The following is an 11,466-nucleotide window of genomic DNA, read 5'->3' on the forward strand; positions in this document are numbered from 1 at the left end:
ATCTGCAACAATGTCAACAATTCTGTATTTTTCTGTCAGTATGGGGTGCTATGTGTACAAGGAAGAAGAATGAACTTAAATGATTTTAGCAAATGGCTGCAATTTAAACAAAGAGTGAAAAATGTAAGGGGGTCTGAATACTTTCCGTACCCACTGTATATATATATATATATATATATATATATATATATATATATATGTAAAATTATATTATTGATTCGATTATAATTCATGCGTTATATATATATATATATATATATATATATACACACACACATATATATATCTATACACACACATATATATATATATATATATATATATATATATATATATATATATATATACACACATATATATATAATATATAACGCATGAATTATAATCTAATCAATAATATAATTTTATTATATATATTATATATTAAATAATAAAATAATATTATTGATTCGATTATAATTCACTTGTTTGTGTTTCAAATTTATCACATCTGGGATGTCTACTAGAGACTTGTTTTGGTCAGGTTTAAGTCAGTAATTACTAAGAATTGTAGGCCTATAATACATAACGCCAAATTTCCATGAAAAGAATTGAACCGCTTTTGGAACAGAATTCCTGACAGAATCATACCGCCAGGGAGGTTAAAGGAATACAGGTAACAAATATACAAGGGCTGTACCTAAAGTAAAGCAAAGGTGGGCATAACTTTTTTTTTTATTAAAGTTGAACTTAGACTTTAACCGGTTGCTGACCGCCGCAAGTACATATACTGTGGCGGTCAGCCCCGGCCAGGCAAAGTGACGTCGCAGTACCGCAAAAAAAATCGCAGATCGCCGCCATTACGTGTTAAAAAAAAAAAACACCAAAAATTACAGAAATCTTTCCCTTAGTTAGTAAACGCAATAACTTTTGCGCAAACCAATCAAAATACGCTTTTTGCGATTTTTTTTTTACCAAACATATGTAGCCTAAAACAAATTGGCCTAAAATGTTAAAAAATTTTGATTTTTACATTTTTTTGGGGAATTTCATATAAAAAAAATGTGAAAAATATTGTTATTTTTGCAAAATGACGCTCTTTTTTTGTTTATAGCGCATGATCAAAAAATCGCACAGGTGATCAAATACCACCAAAAGAAAGCTCTTTTTGTGGGAAAAAAAGGACATCAAATTTGTTTAGGTACAGCATGGCATGACCGCGCAATTGTCCGTTAAAGTCACGCAGTGCCGAATCGCAAAATAGGCCCTGGTCAGGAAGGGGCTAAAATCTTCCGGGGCTTAAGTGGTTAACTTACATAGGTCATTAAAATTTCACATGTTGGTAGAGTAAGGTTGTCCATACAGGATTCAATTTATTTTTCATTCAACCAGAGGGTTGAACAAAAAAAATGAGCTAATTCCCCCATCCACACATTCGATGTGGATGGGAAACCTCCCTCTGAGCATTCCCAGCAGGCAGAATACAATACTATAACCTGTGGCACTGATCATTCAGGACAAATCAGGCTATTTGTACACTAGTTGATTCCAAAGATCGAAGGAGGACATCTACAGAAGGCTACAGAATGTCCACCGAGATGACACCATTGACAAGAGTCACCAAAGACAAGTTATTGCTGTTCTCACAGGTGTCATCTCAGAAAACTTTCTGAAGGCTTCTGTGGATGTTGGACAGCCTCCCCCCCACCTTTGTCAAGATCTCAATGATACAAAGAGTTGGGGGGGGGGGCACACCCTGAAAATGCATTTCTAAAGCTGGAAAAGCAGCAACGATAGGGTGATTAGCGCTTACCAAAACAAACAGACCACAGGGCTAAAAAATAAAAGTCAAATGTCACAGTTTATTAAAATGTTACTCTGTTATAGTGATGGCAGAAAACATCCAAAACTCCATATAGGCATGGGCAATGGGATAAGTCTGAAGAGGAAGCCAATGCTGCCCAGGGAATGCAATGCAAAAAAAAGATGATAAGAGCTATGTGAGATGTGAATGGAAGTTCGCCCCAAAGGAGTACCTCATGAGGAAGAAGGAAGGAGGAGGATCCAAGGCATCCGCTCATTCCGGGAAAGGCACTGCTGAGTACGTGGGTGACCCAGTCACCACCACAGAGAGTGTCGGCTTCTCCTATGCTTCCTGGAACCTCGGCCGCGCCGGTTGATGAGAACACAATCGAACAGGCAGCAGCAGTCACCTCACAGGGCAATAGGGGGAGATTAAAAAGCAAAAGAAGATAACATGTTTCAGGGACATGCCCCTTCATCAGATTTTTCTTTATTAGTCTTTTCTTTATTAGTCTGTTCTAAGTGCCAGGTTCTCCTTTGTATTTCTAAAGCTGGTGCTGCTATAAAAAACAATATACATATATAACTACAGAGGATAGCGCACACATGCAAAAGAAATGACTATCAACTATACAGCCAAACAAATGAGTAAAAATGGGGATTTGGTCCCACCATATGGCCATATCCTGCTCAAGCCCACCACTACGTCAAAGTACCCCATTGTCAGCGGGTCCTACACTATCCATAAAATGAAGGATAAATCCAAGGGACTTCAGTGGTTTGACAGTTTTACATAAACAACTGGGTACACTTTTATTTGCACGAACATTTGAATTTTAAGGACCTTCGTGTGTACCTCAGCTTCTAAGGTCCAAGGGTATACCCTGAAAGCTTCTCCTGAAAATTTGAATGTTAGTGAAAATAAAAAAGTATCATGGACAGTACACTATTGTTTTTGTTGCAAGTGAACTCATACGATTACAATCACCTCAAGCCCTGGTGTACATAGACATCGCCAAGAAAACATAAATTTTATTTGTCCATACAAAACAATAGTAATTCACATGCATAGTCCTATGTAAAGTGCACAAACCTAGTACATATAGTTTGTATAAAAATGCACACCCATATGAGCAACCCTTGACCAAATCACTGTTTAGGTTAAATGTGGTGTCCTTTTCTGTGAGCTACTTTATATAGTAATCCTTTAAATTTCAACATCAAATCTACTAATATAGCTAATACACCAATATGCTTCTGAGAGAAAGTCTTTTTAAACCTCCAGTTAGTATCTCAGGTGGCATCTAAACTAAGGAACTAGAGCTTTAAGACAACTGAGCTCCCCATTTAGCCACTGTGCTGACTTGATGCCACTCCTTCTTTGTTTGGATTGTCACCAGTGGCGGCTGGTGCATTGGGGGAGCAGGGGCGTTGCCCCCCTATCCATGCGTCTGGCCCCCTAATCTACATGCAGGGTGCCGGACGCATGGATTCCAATTTTTTTTTTTTTAAGCACGTGATTAGGGCCAGAGGCTCTAATAGGCTTCAAAAAAGGGTGGGCTCGGGGCGCAGAGCACTGTAAAGTTGTGTGTGTCAATGAATATTCGCTATTATCACACTGATTCTCCTCCCAGCCAATCAGGAAGTGTTTCCTGATTGGCCAAAAGGAGAGGCCATGCTATTGGCCAAGGAGTAGGAGGAGGGAGGAGACGCAGGAGAAGCCACCGCTGCCTGCACTTCACGTCAGTCTAGTGAGTGAGTCGACGACAGGGGGGGTGTTATGGTGTGCAAGCTGGTGTGGTCCGGGAGGGGTATGGTGTGGTCCGTCTGCCGCCCCCCGGGCCCATGGAGCACCAACCGCCACGGATTGTCACCTTTATATAGAATCCAATATTATGGGGAGAATTTACTAAAACTGGAGCAGACAAAATATTAGGCAGCTGTGCATAGTAACCAATCAGCTTATATCTTTAGCTTGTTCAGTTAAGGTTTAAAAAAGAAAGAAAAGCTAATTGGTTGCAATGCACAGCTGTTCCAGTTTTAGTATATTCCAGTTACAGTCTTTTTTCATGTTTCTTAAAAAGAGACCTCCCTTCCTGCAGGAAGTTAGGAGAAATCCACAAAAGGGATACTGACAACAGTAAAAATATTTTTTTAAAGTAGAGTAAGAAATAACTAGAACTCTCACAAATTAATTTTGTATTGTTGGATTTTAGCTGGAGTTACACTTTGATACACAAGAAAGTACATCCAGAGCTCTAGGTGTTGGTTAAAGAGACAGTTCAGTAGATGCTGCATGCTTTAGGATATAGTTTGTTGATTGAAACTTAGGACTGAGCCATGCCATAAAGAATAAGTCATTAGACTGAATGTATGTAAATATCAGTTTGAGCTATTGAGTTCTGTAATCAACTCTCTGCATAGTAAAGAGAAACTAAATGAGCTTTAGAGCCCAATTAACCGGTTGCGGATCACACACCGCCTTTATACTGTGGCAGTGTGGCTCTCCTGCGCAAACCGACGTAGACCTACGTCGGTCGCGCGTGAGCAGCTAGGGGGCGCGCTCCCACCCCCACTTGGCAGCGGGGACTCCTATACACGGGGCAGGCAGCTCCGATTGCCACCTGACACCCGCGATCACTCCCCACTGAGAGAGAAGAACGGTCAGCTGTTGTAAACACAGCTGACCGTTCTTCTCCCTGGAATGATCATATAGCCCCTGTGATCCTTCCATATAGGATCACAGGTCTTTATGATAATTTCACAAACCATGCCCCCCCCCCCCCCACAGTTAGAATCACTCCCCTAGGCTTACATTTAACCCTTTGATCACCCACAGTGTTAACCCCTTCCCTGCCAGTGTCATTATTACAGTAACAGTGCATATTTTTAGCACTGATTACTGTAGTAATGTCATTAGTCCCCCCAAAAGTGTCAAAAATGTTAGTTAGGGGTCCGATCTGTCCGCCGCAATGTCGCAGTCCCGCTAAAAATCGCAGATCACCGCCATTACAAGTAAACAAAAAAAAAACAATAAAAATGACATAAATCTTTCCCGTAGTTAGTAGATAACTTTTGCGCAAACCCATCAAAATACGCTTATTGCAACTTTTTTTTTTAAATATAAAGCAATGTTTTTCAAAAATATGTAGCAGAAAACAAATTGGCCTAAAATGTTAAAACATTTTGATTTTTAATTTTTTTTTTTTTTGTGGGAATGTTATATAGCAAAATGTGAAAAATATAGTTTTTTTTTTCGGAATTGTCGCTATTTTTTTGTTTATGGCGCAAAAAAATAAAAGTTGCACAGGTGATCAAATACCACCAAAAGAAAGCTCTATTTGTGGAGAAAAAAAGGACACCAATTTTATTTAGGTACAGTGTCGCACGACCACGCAATGGTCCGTTAAAGTAACATAGTGCCGAATCGTAAAAAAACGGCCTGGTCATTACGGGGGCAAATCCATCCTGTCCAGAACTGGTTAAACACACACACATATCGAGATGGGGCAGCCCAGTGATTTGAATGGACTGTCTAACACACCCCATGAGACAACATTTTAAGCATGCAGCATTTTAGTGGCACAACCCAACATGCGTTGCCTTGCATTGGATAGAGTGAAGAGTGTTTAGATCGCCTATTAGATTTGTATTTCTGTCTGTGCCCCCTTTGGGACATTCACCCTCTCTATTTGTCCTGTTTACCATTATCCTTGAAAGTGAAAGTAAAATAAAATTCCAAATTTTGGATTGTCCCCAGAAAAAAAACAGAGGGGAATTCTTCCAATGGGGACACTAGTTCTGGTGACCTAGAGGGCTCCAATGGATTCCCTTAACCTTCCTAGCGGTATTCCCGAGTGTGACTCGGGGTAAGATTTTAGTGCCAAAAGCGGTAACCCCGAGTCACACTCGGGGTAGCGCTAAGAAGATTGCTGGATGCTGGAGGAGGTTTTACTTACCTTTTCTCCGGGATCCAGCGAAGACTGCGGGCGGTGTGCGGCGGCGGAGCTCTCTCCCGATCGTCTGTGAGCCCCGGCTTCCGTCTCCGGCGACGTGACGTCCGACGGGGGGTGGAACCGGCGGCAAATTCGAATGTAAAATGCACCAAACACACTGATATCGTTCAAAATAAAATAAAATCACATTACATTACCCCCCAGTGCCCTTTCCTGCAGTTTTACTGTACTTTTTATGTAAATATATGTATATATATATATATACATATGTATACAGTATATATATATATATATATATACGTATATATATACACATATACATATATATATATATATATATATATACACACACACACATATTATATATATATATATATATATATATATATATATATATATATATATATATATATATATATATATATATACATATATATGTATATATATATATATAAATATATATACACGTATATATATATACACGTAATTCTTGTGAATGAGCAGTCCAAACCAACTGTATACATTATATATATATATATATATATATATATATATATATATATATATATATACGTATATATATATATATATATATATATAATATATATATAATATATGTATACATAATACATGTATACATACATATATATATATATATATAATATGTATAATAAATGTATACAGTTGGTTTGGGCTGCTCATTCACAAGAATTACATGCTTTCAGCACCTAAAATAATGGTACCGCTTTCAGCACCTAAAATCCAAAAGAATCATACCGCCAGGGAGGTTAAAGTGGAGTTCCGGCCTATTTTGCAACTTTAGTGATTCCTGGAGTGCTCGCTATGCTAATCAACAATTGGGCATTTTCAATTTTTTTCGGGGGTCCCTTACCTTATTTTCAGGGCATTTTTGATTGTACTTCCTACTTCTCCCCCCTCTGTTTCCACGGCCACCAACATCACTTCCACCTTTGCTTTGCATCCTGGGAGCTGTTTGTCATCACTCCCAGGAGGCTGGAATCAGGAAGAAATCCCAGAACACTCCCTGGAATCAGGAAGAAGGACACAGCAGATTACACTGCGGCTTCAGATGCCCACATCCAAGATGGCCGCGGCCAGACAGCGTTTTTAAAAGTAAGATTTTGACTAAAATCCAATTCTGTACACCTTGTAAGTATGAGAATAGCGGTTCTGTAAAGGGCGATGGATTAGTATTATAGGGGTATTTTTTGTTAAAAAAGGTATTTGAGGCAGAAACTCCACTTTAATTTGCAGGGATTTCCTCTCAATTCCTGTTTTGTCTATGGGACAGGAAATGAAGGCAAATCCCCCGAGTGGTCCACAGATGGGATAAAAGGAACTGACAGGGTTTTATTACCCTTAATGTATCCGAAATGAAAATCATTTTTTTTCCCATAGTTCTACTTAAATGTAAATTGTATTTTTGTGTATCATTGCACTTAAAATCTTTTTTCTCTTTACAGTTTGCAATCATAACTGTGCATATGGGCTGCCCTTGCGATCCTTAATATCATTGCTAACTATTGTAAAATCTCCTGTAAAAACAGATATCCACCAACCATGTAACCTATTGTCTAGGCTGTGAAGTTTTGTATTTATGACAAGAAAGAGAAAGTTTTTCCCAAAATGATGATGTGATTTGGCAAAGCTTGCATGAGACATAAAAAGTCTGAATTTTATTGATAGGTCCGCTATTAGTAATAAACACCATTTAAAAGTAATGACTTCAGTACTTCACATTACAATTTTTAAATTTGTCCAAATGGCAGAACTACTCTTCATGTTACCTATGAAATTTCTTGTGTGTTAATAAAATTTTCAGGCAGTATTGAGTTTTAAAATCAGACAATATATGAAGTAAGAAGAGCCAAAATATGATGTTGATTCTACTTTTTATTAGCAACCACTGAGATCCATATCTCTTTGGGATCTTTGTGCAAGAGCCTTTGATATTTGAGATTGTAGCAAACTGGCCCATTAACACAAAGTGACATATTTACAGTAAATTAAATCACAATAACCTTTTTATTTTTTTTTTTTTTTTTTTTTTTTATGGATTTTGTGATTTTGCACTATTTTTAAACTTTTTCCTGGCATTACATTTCTTCAAATTCTTCCTTTTTATACTAAAATTTAAATTGTACCTGTTGTCATTTTGCACAAACAGTTTAATTTCTTGAAATGTAGTTAAGGTACAGAGCCACTAAATTCAAATTCTAAATGTAAGGAAAGTAAACCAGAGTCCATAAAGTCCATAAGGGAAAATTAATTCAGGTGTAGAAAGGTATATTCATATATTCCGACACCAATCGTGCAAAGAAAGCTCCTGACCACCTGTTCCCGGTGACCGCTTACATCGCATGCCTGGTGGACCTTCCTTAACAGGGGGTCTAAGTTTCTGGTAAGGAGACAACCATTTATTGCTTTTCACGTGGTGACCGTCAGGAGCTTTCTTTGCACGATTGGTGTCGGAATATATGAATATACCTTTCTACACCTGAGTTAATTTTCCTATATGGACTTTATGGACGCTGGTTTACTTTCCTTACATTTAGAATTTGAATTTAGTGGCGCTGTACCTTAACTACATTACTTTATGGTCTGATATACTACTGTACTGGCAGCCTTCATGTTTAGTTGATGTTTCGAGCGCAGCTTTCTCCTTTTTGTTTTGTGCATAATTTCTTGAAATACAATTTGTTGTGTTTTTTTCCTGTAATTTAAAGTGTAACTCCACTTTTGTTGAGACAAAAACATTCCTCTCTGAAGAAATCATTGTTTGTTCCTCCGTGCCTCTGTGCTGATTGGGTTAAATGGTACTGGTTTCATAATTATCTATCAGCTGTGGCATCTGTAGGGCACTAATGAGGAAAATGTCTGGGCCTGCATCCCTTTAGACATGTTCCTATTGAAAGTATTTTACCAAAAATGACATTTCTTTTTGCAGGGGATGCCAGAAATCTGACTTGTATCCTAAGCAGACTTCTGGGAAAATTGGGGAGCCAATCACATAAGCAGGAAATGATGTTTCTGGGGTGTGGTCAGTACATGACGCTGAAAGAAAGTCAGCTGACACCAATAGAGTGCAGGGGGAGGAGTTCTCCCCTCTGCGAAGAGACCACATGCTGCTAGAAGCGTGCCTGCCTGGCTGGAGTGGAGTTGCTGAGTGAGGGGGAATCGTCTGACTGACCAACTGCTATGTAAGTGAACTTGTCTTGAAGAATGATGATCCCAAACTCCACCCTTGCTGGCTTGCTGCCTCTTAATGATCCCATGGCACAGAACAGATCTCATCCCTATCTACAACAGAGGTGTTGGGGGGGGGGGATGTAGGGATGAGATCTGTGGTGGTGGGGGGATGGTATCAGTAAGACAGAGGTACATATATAATTGTGTACATTTTGGAAAATAAACAACTTTAATTTAATCTATATACATTTTGTGGAAAATAACTTATTTTTAGTGTAATTGAACACTTTGTATATTGACCCCCCAAAATAATACTTTGCCACCCCTGTTTTAAAAGTCTAGCTCCGCCACTGTGTACATAACAGCTCCAAGTAGCCTTATTGCATTGCAATTTCAGAAAATACAACAGCTGCAGATTGAAAAGGATTTTTCTTTATTTGCTGTTTTTTCCCCCCCACGAAAGGGGAGTTACCCTTTAAGACCAGTAAAATTTACATTTAAAGTTAAAAAAAAAAAAAAGGTAACCACTTGCCGACCGCCGCAAGTACATATACTGCGGCGGTCAGCCCCTCACAGGCAAAGTGACGTATGGGTACGTCACTAGCCTGTGAGGCTCTGGGGAGCGAGCACACGCCGCCCAAGGGGCGCTCCCGCTCGGTCACGGACCCCCCCGACACGTGTGCCCGGCAGACCCAATGTCCGCCGGGCACTTGCGATCGTCCGTTAGAGCGGGAGAACGGCGGCGGCTGATGTAAACAAGCCGCCTGTCATTCTCCCCTGTGTAAGAACAGTGATCATACGGTTCCACTATGTAGGACCGTTGATCACTGTTCCTACACCTCAAGCCACAGCCAATCACAATTAGAATCACGCCCCTAGGGACACACACAACCCCTCCCTCTAAAAAAAAGTTAACCCCTTCACTGCCAGTGTCATTTTACAGTAACAGTGCATATGTATAGCACTGATTACTGTAGTAATGTCACTGGTAACCCCAAAAGTGTCAAAAATGTCAGTCAAGGGTCCGATCTGTCCGCCGCAATGTCGCAACAAAAATTACAAAAATCTTTCCCTTAGTTAGTAAACGCAATAACTTTTGCGCAAACCAATTAAAATACGCTTTTTGCGATTTTGTTTTTTACCAAACATATGTAGCATAAAACAAATTGGCCGAAAATGTTAAAAAATTTAGATTTTTAATTTTTTGGGGGGGAATTTCATATAAAAAAAGGACGTCAAATTAGTTTAGGTACAGCATCGCATGACCGCGCAATTGTCCGTTAAAGTCACGCAGTGCCGAATCGCAAAATAGGCCCTGGTCAGCAAGGGGGTAAAATCTTCCGTGGCTTAAGTGGTTAAAAAGCATAGCTTTTTTTTTTTCTTTAGAACATTGCAATGAAAATTAGGCATTTTTTTGGTTAGCAGCTATCCATGTTTTAGGAAGCATAGTTACATAGTTAGCAGGGTTGAAAAAAAGACATCTAGTTCAACAATAAATAAATAGAAAACCACCACATACAGAAAGAATCCTTTATCAACAGTTGATCCAGAGGAAGGCAAAAAAGCAGTAGGAAGAAGGTTTGTTTAATCTGTGGCTTTATGAGCTTAATGGTTAATGATTAGCTTTATGGTTGAAATGTATCCCCATTTTGTAGGCAAATTCCTCATCGCCAATGGCCAATACAAAAAGTAGTTTATTTACGGCTTCATAGAGCAGTAAGTAAGTAAAAGATAAGCATATGGAGGAAAAATGGGGGTATTGGGGGCAGAGAATGGGGTCAGGGAGAAGTGGAGACTGGTGACTAGTGAGGTCATGAAAAACCCAGCCCAACTGAAGGAAATTTCTATTGTTTTTAGCAGGTTAGGGAGTAAAGTATGCCAAGGTTCCCAGAATTTGTCGACATTTCTTGAGAGTTTTATGGTGTCTCACCATGTTTTAATAATTGTGAAACTTTTACATGGTTTATAAGGTCTTCAATGGTTAGAGGGTGTGTTTATTTTCAATTCAAATGTATTAGACACCAATATTTTACGTGAGAGCAATTTTTCTTAATGGAAGAGAGGTGCCATTAATGGGAAAGTCATTGACCTGTCACCAGAAGGGAATCAGGAATCAGAGTTGAACTGTACCAAAAGGCATTGACCAGAGTTCATATTCAGATAGATGTTGATCAATTCATAAGGGGTATAATACAAGTGAAAGATACTTTTATAGGCATTCTCTTTGTAAGCGGTACAAAGAGAACTTTTGGTGGTTCTAATCCAAATTATTTTCCAGGTCCTCAATGGCAGTTCTCTCTCTAGAATATCTTCCCACTGTACCCAGTTGAGAGATGCAACAGGGTTCATGTAATTTAGTCTCTTATATATTTTGGAGCCCAATCCCCGTGCAAACAGGCCCTCTTTACAGATCCTTTTAAAGAAGATGAGTGGTGGGAGGCCAATGTTTTAATTGATTGTGCGTAATGTATATAATTTACAAACAACTAAAGAAAGAGTTCTGTTTGCGTTTTTTTTA

The sequence above is a fragment of the Pelophylax lessonae genome (assembly GCF_965119305.1).
Source record: "Pelophylax lessonae genome assembly, chromosome: 7".
Taxonomy (NCBI): Eukaryota; Metazoa; Chordata; class Amphibia; order Anura; family Ranidae; genus Pelophylax; species Pelophylax lessonae.